Source organism: Brienomyrus brachyistius, chromosome 2, assembly GCF_023856365.1.
Source record: "Brienomyrus brachyistius isolate T26 chromosome 2, BBRACH_0.4, whole genome shotgun sequence".
Classification (NCBI taxonomy): Eukaryota; Metazoa; Chordata; class Actinopteri; order Osteoglossiformes; family Mormyridae; genus Brienomyrus; species Brienomyrus brachyistius.
In genome coordinates this window covers 41,951,957-41,959,456 of record NC_064534.1, presented here as the reverse complement: position 1 = coordinate 41,959,456, position 7,500 = coordinate 41,951,957, and the positions used below count along the sequence as shown (strand labels likewise).

Here is a 7,500-nt window from a genome sequence, read left to right as displayed (position 1 = left end):
TGACTCACACTGCAGCACCACCATCCAATCGGCAGCGCCGCACCCACACCAAACATTCACCAAACTACTCAGCCGGCAGCCTACCACAATTATTCCATTCTTTCCGCATCCGCACACTTCCTTCTCTTTAAGTCCTTTTCACTACCGCACAGGTTAATCGCCGCACGTCCCCCGCCGGCAAACATTACTCATTTGCCTACCGCATGCAGGCTTCTCTTAAAGACCCTCTGTTATCAACTCCGCTAACAGCCACAAAATCTCCGCCGCACGAAGCCCACTGGTTGCTGTTGAATCACATGCTTCCCCAAAATGTCATGCTGTCAGAACACTGGGAGCTACACACGCCAACAAGTCCATACTGCAGGCTGCAGCCAGAACAATTTTCTACATTCAAACATCGACGGCCTCTTCTCTCTAAAAATTCACCAGACCGCTTCTACCACCAGCAAAGAAGTTTCCATCCCTAATTCCTCTGTGATTCCCACTAACCTAAACATTAAGCTGGCATTGAAGGGTGTGAATTACCCCGGCCAACCTGCTCTTTTAAATACAGCTTTTAGCAAGTTTTGAAAGGAGGAGAAGAGCAGATAATATGCCAAAAATATCGAATATTCTGTGGCGAAGTGGTTTTTGCATAGAAAACAAAGCGGTCAGTTGAAGAGGAATTATATCAGTACTTTGTTTAAAACTGTGTGTAAAAAGCTGTCTCTTTATTATTAACAATAAGTTGTAAAACGTGAATGTGGAGTGACAGTCTTCAAGTTTGTCAGAAGATCGCGCCCTGGTGGAATAAAGGCACGAACAGCTTACAGCACCTAGAATTACCAGGCAGTATTTAGAGTAAAACGGTGTGTAAAAGCTGCCTTTATGAATGAGAGAAAAAAGAAATATATAAAATAGTAAGGGGAGTGATAGATTTAAATTAATCGTGAGGTGGAGTGCCCCCTGTATAAAGTAAAAGTGAGAAAAGCTTACAGCACGTGGTATTCCCAGGCAGTCTCCCATCCAAGTACTAACCAGACCCTACCCCGCTTAGCTTCCGAGATCAGACGAAATCGGGCGTGTTCAGGGTGGTATGGCCATAAGCGAGAGCCGCGAACAAAAACAGCCCTTTTGCATTACACACCTCTATACATGCCAGTTAGTCCCATTGGATCCTACTCCTGTTTTTTTTTTTTTTTTTATCTGACTCACACTGCAGCACCACCATCCAATCGGCAGCGCCGCACCCACACCAAACATTCACCAAACTACTCAGCCGGCAGCCTACCACAATTATTCCATTCTTTCCGCATCCGCACACTTCCTTCTCTTTAAGTCCTTTTCACTACCGCACAGGTTAATCGCCGCACGTCCCCCGCCGGCAAACATTACTCATTTGCCTACCGCATGCAGGCTTCTCTTAAAGACCCTCTGTTATCAACTCCGCTAACAGCCACAAAATCTCCGCCGCACGAAGCCCACTGGTTGCTGTTGAATCACATGCTTCCCCAAAATGTCACGCTGTCAGAACACTGGGAGCTACACACGCCAACAAGTCCATACTGCAGGCTGCAGCCAGAACAATTTTCTACATTGAAACATCGATGGCCTCTTCTCTCTAAAAATTCACCAGACCGCTTCTACCACCAGCAAAGAAGTTTCCATCCCTAATTCCTCTGTGATTCCTACTAACCTAAACATTAAGCTGGCATTGAAGGGTGTGAATTACCCCGGCCAACCTGCTCTTTTAAATACAGCTTTTAGCAAGTTTTGAAAGGAGGAGAAGAGCAGACCTTGCTATGCCAAAAATATCAAGTCTTCTGTGGCGAAGTGGTTTTTGCATAGAAAACAAAGCGGTGAGTTGAAGAGGAATTATATCAGTACTTTGTTTAAAACTGTGTGTAAAAAGCTGTCTCTTTATTATTAACAATAAGTTGTAAAACGTGAATGGGGAGTGACAGTCTTCAAGATTGTGAGAAGATTGTGCCCTGGTGGAATAAAGGCACGACCAGCTTACAGCACCTAGAATTACCAGGCAGTATTTAGAGTAAAACGTGTGTAAAAGCTGCCTTTATGAATGAGAGAAAAATATATATATATATAAAATAGTAAAATGGAAGGGGAGTGATAGATTTAAATTAATCGTGAAGTGGAGCGCCCCCTGTATAAAGTAAAAGTGAGAAAAGCTTACAGCACCTGGTATTCCTAGGTGGTCTCCCATCCAAGTAGTAACCAGACCCTACTCTGCTTAGCTTCCAAGATCAGACGAGATCAGGCGTGTTCAGTGTGGTATGGCCGTAAGCGAGAGATGCTACCAAAAACAGCCCTTTTGCATTACACGCGTCTATACATGCCAGTTACTCCCATTGGATCCTACTCCTGTTTTTTTTTTTTTTATCTGACTCACACTGCAGCCCCACCATCCAATCGGCAGCGCCGGACCCACACCAAACATTCACCAAACTACTCAGCCGGCAGCCTACCACAATTATTCCATTCTTTCCGGAACCGCACACTTCCTTCTCTTTAACTCCTTTTCACTACCGCACAGGTTAATCGCCGCATGTCCCCCGCCGGCAAACATTACTCCTTTGCCTACCGCATGCAGGCTTCTCTTAACGACCCTCTGTTATCAACTCCGCTAACAGCCACAAAATCTCCGCTGCACGAAGCCCACTGGTAGCTGCTGAATAACATGCTTCCCCAAAACATCGCGCTGTCAGAACACTGGGAGCTACACACACCAACAAGTCCATACTGCAGGCTGCAGCCAGAACAATTTTCTACATTGAAACATCGACGGCCTCATCTCTCTAAAAATTCACCAGACCGCTTCTACCACCAGCAAAGAAGTTTCCATCCCTAATTCCTCTGTGATTCCCACTAACCTAAACATTAAGTTGGCATTGAAGGGCGTGAATTACCCCGGCCAACCTACTCTTTTAAATACAGCTTTTAGCAAGTTTTGAAAGGAGGAGAAGAGCAGATAATATGCCAATAATATCGAGTCTTCTGTGGCGAAGTGGTTTTTGCATAGAAAACAAAGCGGTGAGTTGAAGAGGAATTATATCAGTACTTTGTTTAAAACTATGTGTAAAAAGCTGTCTCTTTATCATTAACAATAAGTTGTAAAACGTGAATGGGGAGTGACAGTCTTCAAGTTTGTGAGAAGATCGCGCCCTGGTGGAATAAAGGCACGAACAGCTTACAGCACCAAGAATTACCAGGAAGTATTTAGAGTAAAACGGTTTCTAAAAGCTGCCTTTATGAATGAGAGAAAAAAAAATATATATATATAAAATAGTAAAATGGAAGGGGAGTGATAGATTTAAATTAATCGTGAAGTGGAGCGCCCCCTGTATAAAGTAAAAGTGAGAAAAGCTTACAGCATCTGGTATTCCCAGGTGGTCTCCCATCCAAGTACTAACCAGACCCTACCCTGCTTAGCTTCCAAGATCAGACGAGATCAGGCGTGTTCAGGGTGGTATGGCCGTAAGCAAGAGATGCTGCCAAAAACAGCCCTTTTGCATTACACGCGTCTACACATGCCAGTTAGTCCCATTGGATCCTATTCCTGTTTTTTTTTTTTTTATCTGACTCACACTGCAGCCCCACCATCCAATCGGCAGCGCCGGACCCACACCAAACATTCACCAAACTACTCAGCCGGCAGCCTACCACAATTATTCCATTCTTTCCGCATCCGCACACTTCCTTCTTTTTAACTCCTTTTCACTACCGCACAGGTTAATCGCCGCACGTCCCCCGCCAGCAAACATTACTCCTTTGCCTACTGCATGTAGGCTTCTCTTAACGACCCTCTGTTATCAACTCCGCTAACAGCCACAAAATCTCCGCCGCACGAAGCCCACTGGTAGCTGCTGAATCACATGCTTCCCCAAAACGTCGCGCTGTCAGAACACTGGGAGCTACACACACCAACAAGTCCATACTGCAGGCTGCAGCCAGAACTATTTTCTACATTCAAACATCGACGGCCTCTTCTCTCTAAAAATTCACCAGACCGCTTCTACCACCAGCAAAGAAGTTTCCATCCCTAATTCCTCTGTGATTCCCACTAACCTAAACATTAAGCTGGCATTGAAGGGTGTGAATTACCCCGGCCAATCTGTTCTTTTAAATACAGCTTTTAGCAAGTTTTGAAAGGAGAAGAGCAAAACTTGCTATGCCAATAATATCGAGTCTTCTGTGGCGAAGTGGTTTTTGCATAGAAAACAAAGCGGTCAGTTGAAGAGGAATAATATCAGTACTTTGTTTAAAACTGTGTGTAAAAAGCTGTCTCTTTATCATTAACAATAAGTTGTAAAACGTGAATGGGGAGTGACAGTCTTCAAGTTTGTGAGAAGATCGCGCTCTGGTGGAATAAAGGCACGAACAGCTTACAGCACCTAGAATTACCAGGAAGTATTTAGAGTAAAACGGTTTCTAAAAGCTGCCTTTATGAATGAGAGAAAAAAAAAATATATATATAAAATAGTAAAATGGAAGGGGAGTGATACATTTAAATTAATCGTGAAGTGGAGCGCCCCCTGTATAAAGTAAAAGTGAGAAAAGCTTGCAGCACCTGGTATTCCCAGGTGGTCTCCCATCCAAGAACTAACCAGACCCTACCCTGCTTAGCTTCCGAGATCAGGCGTGTTCAGGGTGGTATGGCCGTAAGCGAGAGATGCTACCAAAAACAGCCCTTTTGCATTACACGCGTCTATACATGCCAGTTAGTCCCATTGGATCCTACTCCTGTTTTTTTTTTTTTTATCTGACTCACACTGCAGCCCCACCATCCAATCGGCAGCGCCGGACCCACACCAAACATTCACCAAACTACTCAGCCGGCAGCCTACCACAATTATTCCATTCTTTCCGCATCCGCACACTTCCTTCTTTTTAACTCCTTTTCACTACCGCACAGGTTAATCGCCGCACGTCCCCCGCCAGCAAACATTACTCCTTTGCCTACTGCATGTAGGCTTCTCTTAACGACCCTCTGTTATCAACTCCGCTAACAGCCACAAAATCTCCGCCGCACGAAGCCCACTGGTAGCTGCTGAATCACATGTGTAGGATCACACATGCACATATCACAAAGCTTAAATTCCAGGTGGCCTGAGACAAGGCCTACCCTGGTACGAGAAGGCACACATCGACCTAGGCCCCAAAGGGGGGTTTGTGACCCCACACACATAGATAACCAGGGAGGCCAGCACTCCAACTTTTATTGCCCAAAGCTTTAACAACCTACAGAGAGCAGAGTGGATCCCCAGGGACAGGGGCCCCTCGACTTGGCACACAACCCCATCCCCCGACGTCCTGCCTTACATACCACTCACCCAGCACCCCACAGAAAGTTTCTTTTAAGTTTGGCTTTTGTATATCTGTATATGTATTTACTCTTGACTACTAGTCTTAATATACAGATATGTACAGGTTATGTTCGAATGTGTCTTAACTTTTGGAGATTCTTTTTCTTTGTTTGACAAACCTTCTCCCCCCCCCTTTTCTTTGCCACATTCCTCGGCAACCCTTATCTGATCTTTGTATTCTACCATGCCTATCTAAGGGTAAGATGTGCTTATGACATGAGAATATGTCATATAATGTCTGTATAAAGGGTAATATCTGTTGAGGTACAACCTAAACCACCTGTACCATATACTGGTGTGAGTAATAGAACATAACATAATAGCATAATATAAGTAATCATTAATTAATCATCACAGATGGTATTTGGTGTGAACCGCTAGGCTGGTACGGCATGTTTGGTATCAAACCGAAGGAAAATCACTCCAGTTTCCAAATCTGGTCAATGGTTACCACAAAAGTGGACATATCAAAAGTTACACCAGCCTAATGAAAATCACAATTACCAGAGAAGTCAGTCTGGTCATAAATCCCAAAAGGACTGATACCGACCCCCTTCCGAAAGCCCGCCAAATGGATGGTCAGCCATTGGTCCAGGACTCGAATTCCTGGTCACTCCTAATCACGAACCTTATGCTATAAAACCTGGCACCTCAGAACAAAGAGGAGAAAGGCGGAGAAAAAGAGAAGAACACGGAGAAACAAGCAGCGTTCTTAAAGCCCGTCGGTGAAGACCCAAAGAACTGCAACTCAGCCCAAGCTTCACCAGAAGAAAGAACCGGAGGGACTCCACTCCAACAACCGCTGCAAACACCGCGCCTCCCTGAGAGCCATTACCCATCAGCTCATCAGCCACTGCAACCAACTGCAAAGACCTCCCTCTTTCCTGCATCCAAGTAAACCAACTTCCTTTCCTTTCTAACAACCTAAACTGTCCTATTCATCTGCTATATTCCTTTAGGTTTATATTCCTACAAACTGCTTGCTTTGCAGAACAGTTTTCCCTTTTCAGGTTAATCATTTTAAATCTGGTCATTGCATTTTCATGATTACATCGTTTGTGTCTATTCCGTTATTTCATGTTTATTGTTTGTTAGGTGTAATGTCTGTCTTATGTTAGTTGTAGGAATAAATGCATGTCTTTTTACACAACTTCAGCCTCCGTCATTGAGTGCTCACAATAGTCCCTGCCTCTGTGCGATCTGGCTACTACGCTCTGAAACCTCTAAACTCGCCTGAAATATCGCGAGACTCTCTCTCATCGGCCGTGAGGGGAGCTTCGCTACCGATCGTTTACATTACCTGGTGACGCAGCTCGCTGGACGAGCCCACTAACCCAGCTTATTAAGCGATACTGGTTATTAATGAATCCCATTTAAGTCTCACATTAACAGATATCGGGGATTCACAATTGAGTTTGGAGGAGCCGACCATTCGGCATAACAATTGGTTAATAATCAGCATTAAATAATAATTAATTAAAAGTTAATTAATTTCAAAACATATTGGTGGAGATATTAAAATTTACCTGAGCTAATAATTCCTACACATGCTTCCCCAAAACGTCGCGCTGTCAGAACACTGGGAGCTACACACACCAACAAGTCCATACTGCAGGCTGCAGCCAGAACAATTTTCTACATTCAAACATCGACGGCCTCTTCTCTCTAAAAATTCACCAGACCGCTTCTACCACCAGCAAAGAAGTTTCCATCCCTAATTCCTCTGTTATTCCCACTAACCTAAACATTAAGCTGGCATTGAAGGGTGTGAATTACCCCGGCCAATCTGTTCTTTTAAATACAGCTTTTAGCAAGTTTTGAAAGGAGAAGAGCAGAACTTGCTATGCCAATAATATCGAGTATTCTGTGGCGAAGTGGTTTTTGCATAGAAAACAAAGCGGTCAGTTGAAGAGGAATAATATCAGTACTTTGTTTAAAACTGTGTGTAAAAAGCTGTCTCTTTATCATTAACAATAAGTTGTAAAACGTGAATGGGGAGTGACAGTCTTCAAGTTTGTGAGAAGATCGCGCCCTGGTGGAATAAAGGCACGAACACCTTACAGCACCTAGAATTACCAGGAAGTATTTAGAGTAAAACGGTTTCTGAAAGCTGGCTTTATGAAAGAGAGAAAAAAAA

At 44.0% G+C, this 7,500-nt stretch overlaps 3 non-coding genes and 1 pseudogene across 3 annotated transcripts; all 4 read right to left on the bottom strand.

Moving 5' to 3' along the window:
- Positions 1 to 968: 968 nt before the first annotated feature.
- On the bottom strand, positions 969 to 1,087 carry LOC125730874 (5S ribosomal RNA). Its single transcript, XR_007391165.1, has one exon. It is a non-coding gene; the product is annotated as a 5S ribosomal RNA (ribosomal RNA).
- Positions 1,088 to 2,166: 1,079 nt separating this feature from the next.
- LOC125731179 (5S ribosomal RNA) lies at positions 2,167 to 2,285 on the bottom strand. The gene has a single exon (XR_007391462.1). It is a non-coding gene; the product is annotated as a 5S ribosomal RNA (ribosomal RNA).
- Positions 2,286 to 3,361: 1,076 nt separating this feature from the next.
- On the bottom strand, positions 3,362 to 3,480 carry LOC125733854 (5S ribosomal RNA). The gene has a single exon (XR_007393188.1). It is a non-coding gene; the product is annotated as a 5S ribosomal RNA (ribosomal RNA).
- A 1,075-nt stretch (positions 3,481 to 4,555) lies between these two features.
- Positions 4,556 to 4,664, bottom strand: LOC125732016 (5S ribosomal RNA; annotated as a pseudogene).
- Positions 4,665 to 7,500: the final 2,836 nt, after the last annotated feature.